The following is an 8,725-nucleotide window of genomic DNA, read 5'->3' as shown; positions in this document are numbered from 1 at the left end:
AAAGACTTATTTGGAGTTATGGTCCCCCTTCCTCCAAGCAGGAAAAGGAGGGCATCAAGCAACTAATCCTCAACTTACTCTGGTCCCATCCAGTGTGAATATTTCATGGTCCAAGTCACAGGGAGGGACATTGAAGTTCCAAGACCAGGGAAATGCTAACATAAAGTCACACAGAACTAGGAGGGAATTCCGGAAACCCAAAGGCTACTAGTGAGGGATTTTGTCCACTCAGTGTTTCTTAAGCACAAATCTGGGAAAGCATTAACATATATGGTCTAAGACTTGAGCTCCAGAGTGAGGCAGATCTAGATATGGATCCAGTTCTGTTACCAATATGCAAATGAGGTAACTTTTCTAAGCCTCTTCTGTCTCTTCAAGCGTACGTAAGACGAAAAGAACCTCTAGTTAACCAACACACCAAACTCAGAGGATCCTATCTATTGACCTGCACATAATCAACAAGAGAGAGGCAAACCAATCAACGAGAGAGATGTAGCATATTCCAACACATCATATATATATGATAGGCATCCTCAAATTAAATGCAGGAAAAAAACAAAAAAAGACAAGGGCATCAATTTCGCAACAAACGATTTCTCAGCACTAACTCATAGTTGCTTGCATTCCTGCTGAGCTTTGGGTTTGAGTGACTGAAGTGGTTTTGACAGTCGATTGTTGGGCTTTCAGTCGTCCAGCTACTCCTCCTCTCTCTTGCCTGCTTGACCCTTCGACAGAGAAATGAGAAGAGGATTTAGAAGAGGACTAATAGAGAGAGAACGACAATACAATATGAGCAAATTTCTCCTGATTGACTAGAATCACTTTGCCATATTCTCGAGGCAATTCAGTTTACACACTATAGTGTAAGATGAGATGAGAACGCAAAGTTCGCTCGTGACCGGTGCGCCACTGGACGAATACTCCCCCATTAGCGAGCCATAAAGCAGCTAGACTATCCCAAGTTACCGAAAACCTTGTCACTGACACTTCCACAAGCATCCTATGAACCGACGATGCTTGCCCAGTGCAACGCCAGGCCTCCAGAGGAGAGAGGTCCCCAGAGGCTCATCTACTCAGACAACTTCGTAAGCATCTACAAAACAATTTGCTCAGAGGCATGAGGGGCAGGAATTACGTCGGGTTCCGTGAAAGAATAGAGCGACACCAATGGCCCTTGAAGCACCCCAAGAGACATCAACTCAATTATAGTCCTAGGCTCAATGTACATCCAGTTAAGATTGGTCTAGATGATCTAGGGGGTGTCTAATGAAGTAGAGAGAGGAGGGAAAAAAGGGTGAGAGTAAAGAGTGAAGAGAGTGAGAAGTGGAAGCTTAGGATGATAGAGGATCTCGTCAGGAAAGAAATTTAAAGGAAAATAGATGATATAAAAGTACACCAAGTACAGCGGAACAAAGAATAAACGAGTTTAAAAAGAAGACCCGGAAGTGAAGGCTGACGATCACTACACACATATCTACCACGTAGTTATCGTTCCCTTCCACAGATGGAATAAAGTTTTCCTTGTGTCAGCCCCCAGACTGGCTCTAGGGACCCGCGTGATGAACCTTCTCTCATGCCCACCTTCTTCCCCAGTTCATGACTGATAGAAAAAATCTATGACTCATACCGGAGGGGGAGCACATCTTCTGACATGAAAGACTCAGAACAGACGAGGGAGCAGGAAAATGCATCTGCAGGAGCAGCACAAATATGGAAACAGTCAAATCAATCGAATCGCATTTCATTAAAAAAGTTTCCCTCCCTCCACATCCAAGCAATAGTGGCCTACAGATACTCGAGGAGTCAATAATCATTCACCTCTGGCACAGTCCTGATGAAAAGGCCATAGCTATCTTCTCTCACTCTCACTCTCACGTTGCCAGTCCTTACCTGATTTTTAATTTTATGTTATTTGCAGGTCTCCTTCTCTACCATTTTTCTTGACTCCTTCCTGACTCCTTTCTCATCAGTAAGAGGGAAAAAACCCTACTACATTAACATTCCTTAGAACCAGTGAAGCTCCTGGTCTGTCAGGGCCTCCGGATTCTTAAGGTAACAATGCCCAGTGTTGAGGACAACTTCACGATCATGCCCAAAAGTTCGTCTTAAAAGCTATATTATACCTCAAATTAGTATTACATTCCTCAAATAAAACACTGAAGTTTTAGCAAGGGGGCAGAGGAGTTGGAGAGGATTAGAGGAGCTGGGGTTAGTCTGCGTGCATGATGGGTGAAGCAGGGGAATTGGGCACTTCAAGGCAACTCAAGCTCTGAGTGTAAGTGCATGGACTAACAGGAACCTTACGAGAGATGTGTTCGGAAGGAAACACTACCACGCTTTATGACTCAAGCAGAGCATGGAACAATCAGAGGACTTCGACATCGAAAAGGAGTTTCACAACTCACACCGGAACACGGCAGACGCATGTAAGACTGACGTTAGCTTTTCCTAGGAAGTTTTTCCTATAATTCTTTAGTGTCTCCTCAATTCCTAGTTGCATGAATACCTAGAGCACTTAAGAAAGATTTCCAGGGGTCGATACACTTTTGAAACTTCCTTTCTCAAACGTTCTTAACTTCTTTTGTTGTCTGTTTGGTACTTTTAAGAAATTTCTATTTGGGTTACAATTACATCATAGGGTTCATGGTTTTTTCCCTCCCCCAATTGCTCTGCCCATGAATCTATCCCCACCCAACTTATATAACATTCTCTCTCTTCTTTTCTCTTTAAAAAACAAACCATAAACAACTTTTTTGCGTTTCCCTAAGCAATTTATGATAAAGGTGTGTGTTTACCAAGAAAGTATTATCTCCATTGCGTCCCCTGCTGTCGTTGCGTGCTCGCTCCCCATCATCTGATGGCCCCATCGTGTGAGCACCTATTCATGGAGTGTCCTCCTCCATTTAATCAACATTAAGCCTGCCAGGAAACCAATAATACTTCTGCCTCACTCTGTGGCTCTCGGAAGAAGAGTATTGCTCTAGTTGGAGGCGTTGGTTCTTTGCGATGGTGGCTCATTTAAAGTCCAATACTCATAAATAATCTATGGCTCTGGTGCCAAACTCGCTACCCGTTTGACTAAAGTGTGTGTTTTCCAGCAGTGGTCTCAGATATGTCACATGGGAATAATTCTTTTATTCAAACTCAACAGCTCAAGCTTTCTTCATCTTATGTTCTGGTATTATTTTCATTAGTATGTTAAATAATTTCTCTCTCTCTTTTCTGCTATATAATCCAGTGAACCACTCCCTGATACTCTTAACATCTACTTACTCACCCAGTCTCAACCATTTTTATCTTCTTTGGATAAAGTTCAGTCTAGATGGATTTCTTTGGGATGTTATAGACATAACTAATATTTCCACTGCATTTGTGAGGCCTGAAGTCGCAGGCCGAATCGAGTATGTTTCCAGATGTACGCCTAATCTGCATGAGCGTATGATTCTCCAGAGATAACTACTGATATAAGATCTAAGTGATTTATGTCATCCCCAGTAATGCTATAAATAAAATCCATTCTATGAGGGGGCTGCGATCGGGATTTTTCCATCTGGCTGGTAACATTGCCTGTCTCGGTCTCTCATTATTGATGTTGATCATACTCGCTTTTGACTCATAATTCACAGTAGCAGTGGCCTGCATGGACAAATCCCTGCTGCAGCCCAGTGGCTCATTGAACACCCCATCATGGAGAGGCGGAGGGACTTGTGGCTTTAATGGTTACTGGGAAAGAAGGAGTAGCGACCAGTCAACTTCTCCACTCTCACGTAGTGCAAGACCGACTGGTTATCAGAGATGACCCTCCATATTCATCTACACTCACCTCACCACATCAATGCTCATGTAGGCAACACCCAATCAATGCCCACCAAAAAAGTTAGAAGAGTGAAGGGAGCACTTGCTGAAAGACAGAAATACGACCTTGTGTGTGTCATATTGAGATGTCTGGCGGAGAGTAGATAGGGAGTACTAAATGACCCAAAGTACATTCCCCTCTCCTTAAAAAAGAAAAGAAACTCCAGAGTATTATCGTTTTTGAGAATAGCCAAAGCATGAGCTCTGGATTTACGTGGAAATTCCCAGAACAGTCTCAGCCTTCACAATACTTTGAAACCCTAATCAACATGCCATGCGCCGAACTCCCGTCGTCAAAACTCCGACCTACTTTAATTTTATACCCACATATGATATCAGCCCCAAATATGTGGCCTATATAAAGAAAGCTCAACTGAGAAAATTGAAATGGCCTCTTCCCGATATGGTGAACAAAATACAAATATATTAATAGCTAAGATAATTTGTATGTGGATATAGTTTTGACAAAAGAGTAGCGTGTTATATATATGATGACGTATATAAATGTGTGGATAGTATTAGATATATCACAACTCAGACTCGGTATTGTAAAGTATGAACGTTTTTATATATCAATGAAATTAGTGTGCTTCTCTGTGTTTGATAGTGCTCTTTTTGTACCAGACATGGAACTCACTCCATAACCAGGCTGGCTCGCAAACTCAACAGTATAAGAATATAACATGCCTCTAGTGTCTCCTGATGTCAGAATGCTGGGATAAGCTGTGCGTGAGGCCACCAACTAGAGCTAAGAAATCACTCTCAGAGTTTATATACTTTTCACCTCCTAAAGATAAAGTCACTAAAATATTATAGATATATTTTGTAGATATAATTGTGATAAAAAATCTTGTGATATATAAGTACATTTATTAATATTCTTTGATTATTTCTCTAAGGATAAGAAATTGGGATACGCATAAATTTTACAAAGAATTCACATAGTAAACTTATAAATATTATATTCATTTTAATTAAACCAACCAGTTAAAGATTGTAGTTGAATATCTACCGCAATGGTTCAAGTGTATTTGATAGCACTAATGTAAGAAAGAGTAAGAGACACAATAGGCATTCAATTAATTTATTTACAGTATTTTCAAGTAAACTAGTAGATGAAAGAGTGCTGTACAGACATGGAATGGGGCGAATAAAAGTACACAATAAAAAATCTACCTAGAATATATCATTGGTATTGCTCAGTTCTTTCATATTAATTTGACAAATACATAATTTGTAGCATCTCTGATAGCTTCCTGGTAATATTGCTCTAGACAGACTGTAATAGACTTCAGTAAGAAAAAATTAAAAAAAATCACAGGCATATTATGAAAAGTGCACAGCTATTAAATAGACCCATTTTAATTTTTGTTTGGAAAACCTTTTTGTTGTTACAAGAATCACGACATAGTGAGTAAGCCAATCACTCAGAGTTGTGTGAACTCGAGTGTGAGATAGGTGACAATAGTGGTTCATTGTGATCTCTCATAGAGCTTGAATCCACTATCGCAGACAAATTTATGTGCAAACAGGAGAGAGGGTAATGCCTCAGGACATACTGAGAGAACAAAATACAACAAAAAGCAACAACAACAACCATAAACATACAGCTAGTTCTCCGTGGACTTAGGAGGCCAGAGAAGGAGGTTGTGTTGGAAGAATCTGCTATTTGAATCATATTTTCAGGCAAAAGAATGACATAAAACTGCGGGTTCACTGTTAGGTTAGCCGGGAGCATGGATGGGTGTTCAAGAGACAGTCATTAGTAAGACAAAGTTTAAATAAGCAAGCATACCGGGTGCCAAGAAGATTTTAAAGTGAAAATAATGAACTTTGATGTCCTTGTCCTAATGATCTCTCTGCTTACTTTCTCTCTCTTTGTGATAGTAGGGGGTAACGGTAGAAGGCAAAATAATAATATATAATTTTTTAACCAGGCTTCAGTTGGACTTCTTCAGTAAGGCAATGCTACTAGCGCTGGGACTTGGCCTGACCGCGAACCAAGCCGTTCTTTGTACGACACGATAACAGTCCATACTGTTCCTTACACAAGCACAGACCCAATCTGCACCTTCAAGCCTAGTGTTGGAGGCAATTCAATCTCATTACTCATATCATTCCCAAACACACTGAGTTTCATCCCTTCCTTTGACACTTCTCACCAATCCCTCCCTCTTTCTCTCGGCCATGAAAACTAATCTCCGAGAACAGCCCAGTACAAGATGAAGTCAGAGGGAAGAATTTTACTACCCTTTCTTTTTGCCCCCACAGCACATAATTCACATAGGTCTTAATTAACTGCAATACAACAATCAACGTTAAATTGCACAATTGTCCTTGACTATATGTCTGACCCCTAAATAGACTGTAAAGAGCCTGTATTGTGCCAGGTTCTTATCTCCCTCTTCATATTATATTTCCCAGTCCACAGAGACCTGGCTCAGGCTTAGAGAATGGAGAGTTCCAGAAGGCTCAAATAGAGGCATATGTGAAGCGGGACAGCACATCCTGGGAAGCACAAGGATAGTAATGTGTCTCGCCAGAACAGCTGGGAGATCAAAACACACGCACGACACAACACATACACACAACACCACAACAACACACACAACAACACACTTGATGCAAGCACCCTACTTTGTGTGAATTAAGAAAATTTACAATAACCTCGAGAGAGAAATAATACAAGATTAAAGAACCAAACAACCTCTCTCATTGATATTGGTTGGAAGAAAAGAATGATAAATACAGAACCAAAAGACAATTGTAATAAATTTACTAAAATTCAGTATCAATTTATCAAACATTAGGAATGTTAATATGAAACCTTGATAGGTAATGTGGTTAGATGGTAGCCAGGAGTGTGAGGTGGAGGGATTTGTTGGCCTTTAATTAGTCAAGCCCTTAGATGGAGTTAGTTCCACAGCACTTGGAGAGGCAAGAAACCAGAGTGGATCTCTCACCCATAAAATTATGAGTACTTAAAGGCCAGCTTGAGTACTACAGACAAAGTTCATTAAGAAAGCCAAGAGGTGGATTGGCACACAATGTGAAATACATATCTCCCAAAAACCTAGAAAAAAAAGAATGAATCCAACAATGAAGAGCCCTGTCTCTCAAAAAATTAGATGACCGATCAAGTATTGTGTGTCATACCTAAGAATACCATGATAGTTGTTTGTCTTACATTTTTGTGATCACCAATGAAGCTCATCTTAGACCATGTGCAATATATGCAGGCCAAGCAATGTCAACATTACAAGTGAAAAAATAAAATAAAAGGTCCGTTTTACTTCAGAACTCTAGATGGTCTTCCGTGTCATAATAAAAATACAGACCGAGATATCGGGTGACCAGGTGAAAGCTGAGAAGATCAGAGAAGCGCACAAGTGCAAGGCTCGCAAGCCACCAATACCTAGCTACCACTACCCTTCAACCGAACTCCAAGAAATCGTACTGACTGAAGTCACTGCAATAGGGCGCCTATAGTTAACCCTGTACTACCATCCACGCAAGCCCACCTTCCGATCTAGTATTACTTTCTTTACAACCTGCATCATACATTATGCCTGAGAGACATTAAAAGGACGTGTGTGCTTCCCGGTACCTCGAAAGGCTATTAATGTGCGGTCGTGCTTCGGCTGTCGCTAACCACTGACACTCCCTTCACTCGTGCTCTAGCAGTGGCCATGGAACTCCACAGAAGTCCCGCCCGAGAATACGTATATAGGCCTCCTGAGGGAAGTTGATTTAGGGATTAAAAGGTGAAGGAATTTTGTTGATGCACCACTGGGTCCTGGCCCTTCTCTAGTGGTCCCTCATTAGTGTGCCTCTGCTCATTGCTTTCCTCAATAAGCTATCTCCAGGCCTATAATATTGTAATTTGATCGAGATAACTACGAAAGCCCTCTTATCTCTCTCTCCATCTACCAAGGCCAGGCATTGGTCTTATCTGGTACTCAACTGCCTTATCAATACCAGTCTACTCTAAAGTGACTCAGAGTAATGTGAGTGAAGCTAGTTATCTCGCCTTATAAGTTGTGCAGCACTGAGCTGATCTACATGAGGCCAAGTCAGGCCAGCTAGGACACAATATCGCTTGAAGAATCGCTGTGTGTCTACAAACTTGAAAGTATACAGAGAGTTGGAATAAAAGACAGACACATATGGGAAAGTACAATTTATAGAAATGTATGTAGAGATAGTGCATGGAACCATGCAGATATCTAATAGTAAATAAAAAAGATAATGAACATTTCAGTAAGATAAGTGGCTTTTAAGACATTAGCATAATGTAGAGCAGTCTGATGAAATATATAATGTAATAAGAATGCGGACATATAACACCACCAATATTAAAATTTTAGGAAATTAGCTGGTGAAAGGATGTATTTTAAATTTGATATTCCTAGATGTTTAGCAAGAGAAAAAGATAACAGGGCATGTTAGAAAAGGATAAGAAAGTAAAAGATGCTAAGGACTACTTATAGTGAACAAGAGATAAAACTAATACATATGACCTTTTTTACTCGTTTTCAACAGACAGAAATAGGAAATGCCTTGAAGACATTTGTCAGCTCAGATGATTTACTGATTATATGTGACCAGATGTAAATACTAGAATAGATTTAGACAGTTTTTATTTAAATTATAGTAGTTAGTCACTTGAGTAAACATAAATAAGCTTTTACTCTAGAGACCAGCCAATGATCTTACTGAAGGCCAGTGTGCTAAAGCAAGAGAGATTAGGCTGAAAAACTGATGACAATATCACAATGAATAGCATATTGTCCTAGGTGCCCAGATGGCTTAACAAGGAGGTGCAGCAACCCTAGTCCACAACAGCGCTCTTCAAGTAGATTCTGAACAT

Source organism: Peromyscus leucopus, chromosome X (assembly GCF_004664715.2).
Source record: "Peromyscus leucopus breed LL Stock chromosome X, UCI_PerLeu_2.1, whole genome shotgun sequence".
Classification (NCBI taxonomy): domain Eukaryota; kingdom Metazoa; phylum Chordata; class Mammalia; order Rodentia; family Cricetidae; genus Peromyscus; species Peromyscus leucopus.
The sequence above is the reverse complement of the archived record's forward strand: the minus strand, read 5'-3'. Positions refer to the sequence as shown.